Source organism: Geotrypetes seraphini, chromosome 1 (assembly GCF_902459505.1).
Source record: "Geotrypetes seraphini chromosome 1, aGeoSer1.1, whole genome shotgun sequence".
NCBI lineage: Eukaryota > Metazoa > Chordata > Amphibia > Gymnophiona > Dermophiidae > Geotrypetes > Geotrypetes seraphini.
In genome coordinates this window covers 367,671,341-367,683,651 of record NC_047084.1, presented here as the reverse complement: position 1 = coordinate 367,683,651, position 12,311 = coordinate 367,671,341, and the positions used below count along the sequence as shown (strand labels likewise).

Below are 12,311 nucleotides of genomic sequence, written 5' to 3'. Positions count from 1 at the left end.
CTATCAAGCGCCTAATTTAGGCACACTCATGTAGGCCAAGAAAACCCTGGCCTAAATGGGAGTGCACTTAACCTTTTCCTATCGTAATATATTTTATGCTACCCTGCTTCCAATCGTAATTATTTTAGCAAAGTTTTGTATTATTCACCGTTATCATTTACGGCTATTGTAAACATAATGTAAATAAGTCATAAGTCTGTAAATTCAAATATTTTGTGTTCCTGGCTCTTTATTAGTATGGGACATACGATGGCAACGAAAACAAAAACATTTTTCTTTGTTGTGACATATGATGGCAACGACATTTTTGGAATGTCCCGTCATCCGGGACACACGATAGGAAAAGGTTAAGGTTTCAATGCCTATCGGCACTGTTAGGTACAATTCTTTAAACGGTGCCTAGCAGATAATTGACAATTGTGCTCAATGGCACCTAGATGTTGCAGTTTTTAGTATCAGGGTCTCAATGTACAGTTTGCCATGCAGCAACTATTAACACAAAGACACATTTAGGAGCGCTGTGGTAATTTAGAAGTTGCCATGTGGTAAATTGCTCGTCAAGTGCTTTTTGTGTAAAGAGGCGGGGCATCAGCAGAGAGTGGATATGGAAGGCGTTTGGAATTAACACATTGCACTTACCATGTGCTAACTGCCTAACAGAGTTAACACACGACCACTTGCCGACCCCCCCCCTCAATAGAAGGCACTAACCCCCAGACTCTATAAATGGCAAACAAAATTGCACAGGATCCTGAAACGTGTGTTCAATGAAACTGGCTTACTAGCCAATTAAGTAGCAATAATTGGGTTCTAACAATCAATTATTGGTGCTAATTGGCAACCAGTTGGATATTCAGGTGCATCTCGCTATGCACTATTCTGTAAAGATCCATGAGTCATTCTTTTAGCACACAACTCGGAAGCGAGCATGGCTATGGGCGGGCTAAGGGCATTCACTAAAGATGCACTCACTATTAATAATAATAATAATTTTTATTCTTATATACCGCCAAAGCCATGAAATTCGAGGCGGTTTATAACAAGAAGCGCTGGACAATCAGCGAAGAGGTCACAATTCAGAGTCATCAATACAATCTTACATAATGAAAGAAGTGGAAAGCTATATAGTTCTTAAGGTTATCCCAGGACAAGCAGGCAGCATATTCTTGACTGATGGGTGACGGCACCGACGGAGCCCCGGTACGGACAATTTTAGAGTGATTGCACTCTAAGAACTTTAGAAAGTTCTAGCTCGGCCGCACCGCGCACGCGCGAGTGCCTTCCCGCCCGACAGAGGCGCGCGGTCCCTCAGTTTCTTAGTTTCCGCGGAGCTAAGAAGACGCGTTTTCAACGGCTATTGAAACTTTTTTCTCTTTGCCTTCCCGCTCGCGTAAACTTTTGATTATTTAATCTTATTTCTATTCTTTTTTCTATTTGGTAAAAAAAAAAAAAAAATCCTTCATTTTTTCTTTCATTTAATCTTTCCCCGGCGGGGCCTTCTGCCACCATCGAAGCCTCGGCCTTCGATTTGGCTGAAGCCGTTTTTCCTTTCATGCCCCCTCAACCGGGTTTTAAAAAGTGCCAGCGGTGTGCTCGGCCTATATCTCTCACGGACCCACACAACTGGTGTTTACAGTGTTTGGGTCCTGAGCATCAGGCCTCTACTTGCACCCGCTGTGCCACTCTAAAAAAACGGACATTAAAAAATCGCCAAATCCAGCAGCGATTATTGTTCGGTGCCGAGATGTCCGATCCCGTTCCATCGACTCCAGCTTCGGCACCGATTCAGTCGGCACCCTCTTCTTCGACGCCGCGTGATTCCGCACCGGCGTCTCACCAGTCAGGTAAGCCGGCTAAGAAGCCTTCCCCGCTGGAGCGTCCTCCGGTCTCGAGTGCAGTGAGTCCAATCCTGCCGACTGTGAGACGCCAGCGGAAGCGTTCCGCCCCTATAGAGGTGAGTCCCTCGACATCGGGCTCCTCATCTCCGGGGCGTCGAACGGCACCGCAGGTACCGCAGAAGAAAAAGGCGGTACCGGTGCCATCCCTTGATGACCGCATCACGGCCATCCTTCAGGTGCAGCTTAAGGACCAATTGAAACAGCTCCTTCCTGCTATCCTGGCTCTGAACCTTCCGGTGCCGGTCCGCACCGAGCTACCGGTACCGATTGTGGAACAGCCTGTGTTACCTGCTTCCACTATTTCGGTACCGCTTCAACTAACCTCATCGGTATCGATGCCCGTTCTTGCACCGGAGCCGAGAGCTCACCATCAATCGGTGCAGACTTCGGCACCGGTGCGACCGATAACATCTCCTGACTCGATATCGATGAGGTCGAGTAAGTTGTTACACAAAACCCGACACTTACAATCATCGACACCTGAGTCTCGGGACCATACTCCCCATGTCAGGGATCCTGATCTGTGGGGAGACTCAGAGGAACCCTTTCTTTCTGAAGGCGAATGTTCCTCAGAGGAGGAGGATTCCACTGTCCCTGACCCATCCTCCAAACAAGTCACTTCCTCTTTCTCCTGTTTTTTGAAAGAGATGTGTGACTCCTTATCCATTCCTTTGGAGGCTGAATCCAAAAAGTCCAAAGCTTTTTTGGATGCCCTTGATTTTGACCAGCCTCCAAAGGAATTTTTGAAACTCCCTCTTCATGACATCTTGAGGGAGACTTTCTATAAAAATTTAGAGACTCCTTTAACTGTCCCAGGGGCCCCACGTAAACTGGATTCTCTATATAAGGTAATTCCCATTCCTGGGTTCGACAAACCTCAACTTCCACACGAATCCTTAACTGTCGAATCCACCCTTAAAAAATCTTCAGGAGCCAGTGTATATGCATCGGTACCTCCTGGCAGAGAAGGTAGAGCCATGGATAAATTTGGTAAGAGGCTCTACCAAAATGCTATGTTAGCAAATAGAGCTAGCAATTATGCTTTTCATTTTTCTTTTTATTTGAAGCATCTCCTTACCACCATGGCTTCCTTCGAAAAGTACCTTCCTTCACGAAAACATCACTCCTTTCATACCTGCTTGTCGTCTCTTTTTCAATTACGTAAGTTCATGGTTAGATCCATATATGACACCTTTGAACTTACATCCAGAGCGACAGCAATGTCAGTAGCTATGCGTCGCCTGGCCTGGCTTCGGGTATCCGACCTTGATGTTAATCATCAGGATCGGTTAGCCAACGCCCCTTGCCTAGGGGATGAGCTCTTTGGGGAATCCATGGACTCAACCACACAAAAGCTCTCTGCTCATGAGACACGCTGGGATACCCTGCTTAAAAATAAAAAGAAGCCTCCTCCGCCAAAACCATATAGGCAGCAGTCGGCCTATCAACGCCGCTTCACAGCTCGGCCATTACCTACCACTGCTCAGCAACCCAGGCGTCAAAGGCAGCAACAACGTCAGCCTCCCAGACAGCAGCCACAGCAGCAACCTGTGAAACCACCTCCTCAGCAGAAGTCACAGCCCTTTTGACTTCATTCTCCACAGTATAGCCAGTATTCCTATTCCTGCTCTCCTGCCTCAACCTATAGGAGGTCGACTTTCTCTGTTCCTCAGCCGATGGGAAGTTATCACTTCGGACCAATGGGTCCTCAACATCATCCGCCACGGCTACTCTCTCAACTTTCAGACTCTTCCATCCCAAAACCTGCCAAAAGAGTCTGCTTTGAACAGTCCTCAATCTGCCCTCCTCATTCAGGAAGTTCAATCCCTCCTTCTAAACGCTATAGAAGAAGTTCCTCTAGATCAAAAAGGGCAGGGATTCTACTCCCGTTATTTTCTAGTCCCCAAAAAAACAGGAGATCTCAGACCGATTTTGGATCTCTGCGATCTCAACAAACATCTGGTAAAAGAAAAATTCAAGATGCTTTCTTTAGCCATCCTTTATCCTCTTCTCAATCAAAACGACTGGCTATGCTCCCTCGATCTCAAAGAGGCATACACTCACATACCGATCCATGTAACCTCAAGACAGTATCTCCGTTTCATGATCAATCATTGTCATTACCAATACAAGGTGCTGCCCTTCGGCCTTGCCTCCTCTCCAAGGGTCTTCACCAAGTGTCTCATTGTGGTAGCGGCATTTCTACGCTCTCACCACCTACAGGTCTTCCCTTACCTGGACGACTGGTTAATCAAGGCCACATCCGCCCAAGCAGTTCTTCTGGCCACCAACCAAACCATCTTGTTTCTACGAATTCTGGGGTTCGAGATCAATCTACCCAAATCTCATCTCATCCCCACTCAGAGACTTCAATTCATTGGAGCAATCCTGGACACACTCCTCATGAGAGCTTTCCTACCATCCAATCGTCTTCAGACCCTTCAGTCTCTATGTCAGCAGGTGCTTTCACTACCTTCCATCTCAGCCAGGCAAATGATGATACTTTTGGGGCACATGGCATCTACAGTTCATGTCACGCCCCTCGCACGTCTTCACCTGCGCACTCCTCAATGGACCCTTGCTACTCAGTGGTCCCAAGCGACGGATCCTTGCTCACGACACATATCTGTGACATCATCTCTTCGTCAGTCTCTTCAATGGTGGTTGGTATCCTCAAATCTATCCAGAGGTCTTCTGTTCCATCAGCCTCCTCATCAACTAGTCATCACCACCGACGCCTCTCTTTATGCATGGGGAGCTCACTTGAACGAGTTCCAGACTCAAGGTCTTTGGACAGCCCAGGAAAAGAAGCATCAAATCAATTTCCTGGAACTCAGAGCGATGTTTTATGCCCTCAAGGCCTTCCAACATCTTCTATTTCCTCAGGTCCTTCTGTTGTGCACAGACAATCAGGTTGCGATGTACTACATCAACAAACAGGGTGGGACAGGCTCTCGCCTTTTATGCCAAGAAGCTCAAAAGATCTGGAATTGGGCCATAGATCACCATCTCTTCCTGAAAGCTATCTACATTCAGGGAGCACAGAATTCTTTAGCGGACAAACTCAGCAGAATTCTCCAGCCTCACGAGTGGACACTCGATCCTGTAACTCTGCAGTCTATCTTCACTCAATGGGGCACTCCTCAGATAGACCTCTTTGCAGCTCCTCACAATCACCAGCTGCCCCTATTTTGCTCCAGACTTTACTCTCCTCACCGTCTGGCAGCGGATGCTTTTCTCCTAGACTGGTCGAATCTGTTCCTGTACGCCTTCCCTCCTCTGCCTCTAATGTTGAGAACCTTATTCAAGCTCAAGAGGGAACGAGCCACAATGATTCTGATTGCTCCGAGGTGGCCCAGGCAACATTGGTTCTCCCTTCTACTTCAACTCAGTTCCAGGGAACCTTTTCTTCTTCCTCTGTTTCCTTCTCTGCTTACGCAACAGCAGGAAACCCTTCTACATCCCAACCTCCAGTCTCTGCACCTGACAGCTTGGTATCTCTCGGGCTGACATCTCATGATACTCTTTTATCTCAGCCTGTTCGTTCCATTCTGAATGCCTCCAGGAAACCAACCACTCTGCAATGTTACCATCAGAAGTGGACGAGATTTTCCTCCTGGTGTCTTCTTCATCATCTTGATCCAACTTCTCTGGCAGTGGAGACATTGTTGGATTATTTGCTTTCTTTGTCTGACTCTGGCCTTAAGTCCTCTTCCATCAGAGTCCACCTCAGTGCCATTGCAGCTTTTCATGAGCCAGTCCATGGAAAACTTCTCTCAGCTCATCCCCTGGTATCCAGGTTCATGCGAGGGCTTTTCAATGTGAAACCACCTCTTAAAGCCCCTCCTGTTATCTGGGATCTCAATGTGGTTCTTTCCGCCTTAATGAAGCCTCCATTTGAACCTTTGGCTACCTCTCCTTTCAAGTTTCTTACTTGGAAAGTGCTTTTCCTTATTGCTCTTACCTCTGCCAGGAGGGTCAGTGAGCTTCATGCACTGGTCGCAGATCCACCTTTTACGGTTTTTCACCATGACAAGGTGGTTTTGCGTACACATCCAAAGTTTCTCCCTAAGGTTGTCTCTGAATTCCATCTCAACCAATCCATTGTTCTACCTGTTTTCTTTCCAAAACCTCATTCTCATTCTGGAGAACAAGCTTTACATACTTTGGATTGTAAAAGGGCTCTGGCTTACTATCTAGAGCGTACGAAACCCCACAGATCAGTTCCCCAACTTTTTCTGTCCTTTGATCCAAATAAATTGGGACGTCCCGTTTCTAAACGTACGTTGTCTAATTGGCTAGCAGCGTGCATTTCATTCTGTTATGCTCAGACCGGACTGACACTGGAAGGTTCTGTCACGGCCCATAGAGTCAGAGCAATGGCAGCTTCTGTAGCTTTCCTCCGTTCCACTCCTATTGAGGAAATCTGTAAGGCTGCTACTTGGTCCTCAGTTCACACTTTTACATCTCATTATTGTCTGGATGCTTTCTCCAGACGGGATGGACACTTCGGCCAATCTGTTTTGCAAAATTTGTTTTCCTAATGGCCAACCTTCCCTCCATCCCTCTTTTTGTTAGCTTGGAGGTCACCCATCAGTCAAGAATATGCTGCCTGCTTGTCCTGGGATAAAGCACAGTTACTTACCGTAACAGGTGTTATCCAGGGACAGCAGGCAGATATTCTTGCGTCCCACCCACCTCCCCGGGTTGGCTTCTTAGCTGGCTTATACTAACTGAGGGACCGCGCGCCTCTGTCGGGCGGGAAGGCACTCGCGCGTGCGCGGTGCGGCCAAGCTAGAACTTTCTAAAGTTCTTAGAGTGCAATCACTCTAAAATTGTCCGTACCGGGGCTCCGTCGGTGCCGTCACCCATCAGTCAAGAATATCTGCCTGCTGTCCCTGGATAACACCTGTTACGGTAAGTAACTGTGCTTTACTGGTTGGAATAGCAGAGCTATAAAAATTCTTAGTTTACAAATCGATTGAACAAACTCGTTTTGACCAATTTTCTGAAATTGAAGTAGGTTGAAGAGAACGTAATAACGTTACTCAGCCAATCGTTCCATTTGCCTGCCTGGAAGGCAAGGGTTCTGTCCAGGAATCTTTTGTAGTGGCAGGTCTTTATTGTATGTATTCTTCGTGTGGGCCTAATAGAACTTGCCAGGTTAAATTGATAACTAGATAAGTGGGGGCCAGACCAAATATTGATTTATAACACAGGCAGGAGAGCCAGAATTCGCGCCTCCAGGGGCAGCCAGTGGAGTTTTTGATAATAGGGGCTTATGTGTTCCTGAATTACTCTATTACTGAATGTTGGGAATCTGTGCCTAATCTATGCACCGGAATTTACACCAGGTTTCAGTTGGTGTAAATCCTCATATCCAAAGTTCGGTTTAGAAATTGCTCTAAGCGCTATTCTATAAAACGCATACAGCTCAGAGCGTCTTTTCTAGAACAGCACTGTATGTGGTTGGGGTTTTTTTTTTTGAGGGGGGTGGGCGGGTTGGCACCCACATTTGTGTACCATTTACTGAATCTAGTCCTAAGTGCTTCCACCTTAACTGGGAAACAGGTACCTTTTACTAATACGACTATTAATGTACAACGTGCACTAGGAAACATCCCCAGTAGGTGCCACATTAAATTTACAGCTACTAGTGATAAAATGCCATGTTAAGCCACAGTAGCTGCAAATTTTGCAGCAGCTTAGTAAAAGGGCCCCTTGGTGTTGTTTTTAAACACTGACTGTGACATTTATAGTTTTACCGGAATATTTTGTTCTCCTAGCTCATTAAATAGTTATCCAGACTCCTGCACTGGATATTGGCGGTACTTTTTTTTTTTTTTCCAGATCAAAAAATTTTATTGAGTCTTTTCAATATAACAAAACAGCCTATGAAAAGAAATACAATATGCAGTGATGCATTGAATACAATACAGTGTATTATCATGAATTCACATAAACAGTATATAGCATCTACAAAATGTTTCAAATAGACATAAGACGTAAGATGTCCAGCGCACAGAACAGAAGAGGCTCAATGAACACTACATAAAGTCATCATGGAAAGTAATAGTGTGCTAACTCTCACAATATTGGTGTAGAGGCGACCAGATTAGCAAGTATGTGGGAAGTGTGTTTCTTTTTTCTGCTAAAACTCTTTCATATTTAGCAACAAGACATACGTTGTTCCACCAGGCATAATATTCTACTTTAGAGAGGTCTTTCCAGCAGCACAGTACTTCTAAGCCTTGAAGCATATAGCCATTCTGTAATGATTTTCCGCGGTATTATCCAGATCCATGGCTGGCCCCAGCAAGCAGCACTTAAAATTCCCATCATGCAACAATATAAAGTCTACCAGGCAAATTACCTTATCCATCCAATATCAATTAGCAAAGTGCTGGAACCAACTACCAGTTACCCTACGATCTTATGACCACTATCTCAGGTTCAGAAAACTTTTAAAAACACTTCTGTACCAAGGCAGGGAGCCAACCCAGAAGTAACTGAAATGTCAGTTGTAAAAGACCATTTCTAAATTGTTTAATGCAACTCCTGGGACATAACGATAAGCCAACAATGACCTACTTGAATTTGTAACTACAGCAAAACCTTGGTTTGCTAGCATAATTAATTCCAGAAGCATATCAAAGCTAATTTCCCCATAGGAAATAATGGAAACTCAGATGATTCATTCCACAACCAAAAAACTTTAATACAAAATACTATACGTACTTGTATTACAAGACCTCGCTCATTTAGAACATTCACTACACTCCTGCAGTGTCAGAGAGTGTGATATGCAGGGTATGCCAGCTAGGGTTGATCCTAGCCCAAAGCCGGTGGCTAGAACAGATAATTCCCTTCCTCATCAGTTTAAACCCCAAGATAGCTTTTTGCCTGACATTTCCTCTAATTCCAGCAGAGGGAGCGTGGGGGTAGAATTCCAGACTTCCTCTCCCCCTTTCCTGCCCAAGGTTTCCAACCAGAAATGTATTTCAGCTGGGGAGGTTGGGCGGGGCTGTAAACTCCATAACCTAAGGTCTGAACGGTTAGGAAGGGAGAGGGAGGGCTGGAGAGGGGGAAACCAGTCCCAGGAACAGTTCCCTCTGGCTAGCTCAGGACTAGGAGCTCTGCAGAACCCTCAATGGCCTGAAGGTATGGAGCTTGGAGAAGCAGATGCTGTGCTGTCTCCGATGTGTTCTGAAAGTCCACAGGCCATGGACTTGGGAGTTGAACCAACCCTTGAAGAACATCCCATGGATATAGGTGTATCCAAAGCTGTCCCCTGCCTGCCTGACTAAGAGGTACAGCAATTCAATTTGACTTTGGGGACGCTGAATTGTTTTGGGTTTTTCTTTTGTTTGTTTTGCCAGTGTGGTGAGGGGAATTTAGCCCCACGTTTGAGGTGGGATTGAGGGCTCTTTATGTGGCATATTACAGCACGTGGAGCACACCACCTGGCCAGCCTTACTACCGGCTGAAATAGTGCAGTGCGGTGACACTGCTCCTTTTGAACAAACTTCGTTTTTTTTTCAAAGACAAAAAGACCGTTTGTGTTTCCTGCTTATTGCAGCAAAGAACTTTAAAGCTAAGACTCAGGAGTGCAGAGTTTTTCTTTTACTTTCTTTTGGCCGGTTGGATTTAAGACTTTACAATATGTGACAAGAACATTAAGGCTGTTTTTCTTTCTTTTGTGAAAGCTTCTTGATTTATTTAAAGAATCCTGAACAAAGTGTGTTGGCATTTTCCTGTTGTGGAACTTAATAAATCCAGTCCGGATTTTCATTCTGACTCCTCTGACTTTTAGGTGAAAATCCTTAAACGCTAAGAGTGTATCCTGACATTCCTTGTGAATCCTACCTCAGGTCACAAGGGTATAATTACTGTCCCAGCATTCCTGGGCCGCTTGCCCTAAGAGTGCTGGTGACAAGAGAGAAGAACCATCGGCTCAGTTGTGATGGTGTGACACGTGTATACTGTATGTGCTTGTTCTTATTCTGTGTATGCATGTGCTTTCAAGTCTTGTACTTGTCCTTAGTCATCTCTCAGTTAGACTACTGTAACTCGTTATATAATGGCCTCATTCAAAAAGAACTTCATAGGTTACAAATTATTCAAAACACTGCTGTTAAACTAATACACAGAGGAAAAAAATTTGATCATGTAACTCCATTCCTAATAAAATCATTTAAAATAAAATCCCTTCATACACCCATTTTCTTGGACAGGCTGATTATTCCTTACAGTTCCATTAGAATGTTAAGATCAAATACCCCAAATCTATTACATATGCCCTCAGTCAGACATCTCTTTTATGACATTACCCGGAAACGTATTTTTTCGGTAAGTGCACCTGAACACTGGAATTCTTTCCCCGCCCACTTAAGAGAAGAGAAAAACATTGATAAATTTAAAATGAACTTAAAAACCTTTATGTTTAAGGACGCATACAATCTTTGACCTTCCAGATGATCAATTCAAAAACCTCCAGCAACTTAAAGATAATTAAGGAAGACCATAGCGTCCCTTCCCTCTTGTACTACCCTTTCTCCTCTTTTTTTAATAAATGATTGTAGTTCCACCCTCCGTCCCTTATGTTCTGATTTGTCTAGGAATTACCCTATGTTAATAGTATGTTATTAATTTTGAATGGTATTTTTACTAATTTTAAACTTTATATTTAATGTCATGTACACCGCTTTGACAATTTTAAGGCGGTATATCAAATTTTTAATAAACTTGAAACTCATGACTTCTGGCTGCCTCCATCTAGTCCCCTGTGACACCCTCCACCAGCATCCTATGAAACTCTTTACCAGTACTGTAGCAGCCTCCCTCCCCCCATATACATATACACACATCTATGGATTTTCAGATAGGAGAGACATACCCAGACAGATGGTATACTCACAAAGAGTTTGAAGAGGACTCAGGAGGGAGGGAAAGGGGTTGGGGAATAATAAGCACATGGGGTTGCAGGGGGATAATAGAAAGGTTAATGAGAGGGAGATGACAGTGTAGGTGTTTACGGGGTAGTCAAAGACAAACCTATGTGGCAAGATGCAATTAGGGTAAGACTCACAATTAGATGGTTTATGGTAGTGTTACAATATGACTCCAGAAAAAAGAAGTCGGATTGAGACATCCCGGTTTCATGTCCATTTAAAGCAATGGAAGTTCGAAGGACAGATTTTATTTATTTTATTTTTTATTTAGGTCTTTATATACCGCCAATCTAAGCGGTTTACAATCAGGTACACAAGCATTTTCCCCTATCTGTCCCAGTGGGCTCACAATCTGTCTGGGCTTTATGTCCATTGAAAGAAATGGAAGTAAAGCCCGGATGTCTACATCCGTCCTCCTTTTTCTGGAGCCATACGGTAACCCTAGTTTATGGTTTACTAAAATTGTTGTTAAACTGCCTTTCCTACACAGCAGAACAAGGTGGTAAGCAGTCCCAAAAGACAAGTGAGGCCAGTGTTTGTATGTGTTTTGTAGCATCAGTAAATACAGATGTTTAAATGTACCTTCCATGTTGGCATGGTTCTATACATGTAAACCCATGTGCCACTCATAACCCCCCCCCCCAACATGCCTCTGCTATATATGTGAAAATATGCATATGGCCAAAGCAATAACACATACAATATCATGGCCTTCTCAAAATCACAATTTCCATGTGGGTGTCAACTGCATGTGTAAATGCCGGGATTTCCACATGAAAATCTTGTCGTAGTGTATTTGGCTTTTCAGAAAGCATTTGACAAAGTGCCTATGGTAACATGAGTGAGGACGAGCCATGGGGCCAGGTAAACAGCCACACACACTCAGCAAGTTCTGGTGAAAACAAATATTATTATTCCATTTTTGAAAACAGCACTTTGGCTACCTATTAATCATCCTATTGAATATGAAATACTTCTATTGACCTTTAAATCATTGAATGTAGGATAGCCTCCTTATCTCATATGTCTTTTAAGTCCACATAATTCTTTTGAGATCGCTTAGATCAGCAAATCAAAATTGTCTTATAATTCCAATGTATCATGAAATTGCTCCCAAACATGTTAGAGCTGCCACTTTTTCTGTAAATGGAAATGGCCCATATCTCTGGAATTCCTTACCTCTTATCTCTTCAATTACTGACTTCTATTGAAAAGTTTAAAGCTGATTTAAAAACATTCCTCCTTTTAGATGCATATCGAATATGATGGATGTTCAACCACACTGGAGGAGTCATGGTAAATATAAAGTTTACCAAATTTATCTACTCTCCCTTCTATCCTTACAAAATTGTAGCTCTCCCGCTTAATCTCACTTTCATGTCGTATATGATATATTGTGCCGCCAATTTCCCTTGTCTGTTCCCATTAGATTTTATAGATTGTAAACTGCCCAGAAGGTCCA

At 44.0% G+C, this 12,311-nt stretch overlaps 1 protein-coding gene across 17 annotated transcripts in view; it reads left to right on the top strand.

The window, feature by feature from the left end:
- The window catches only part of ADGRL3 (adhesion G protein-coupled receptor L3), a 1,804,713-nt gene that overhangs the window by 22,913 nt on the left and 1,769,489 nt on the right, over positions 1-12,311 (top strand). For 16 of the 17 annotated variants that reach the window (XM_033915103.1, XM_033915068.1, XM_033915049.1 and 13 more), the window contains exon 2: positions 12,099-12,145. The exons of the other annotated variant lie outside the window; for it this stretch is intronic. The gene's annotated coding sequence lies outside the window, so the exon portion shown is untranslated. The remainder of the gene's footprint in view (positions 1-12,098; positions 12,146-12,311) is intronic. 17 annotated transcript variants of the gene reach the window in all.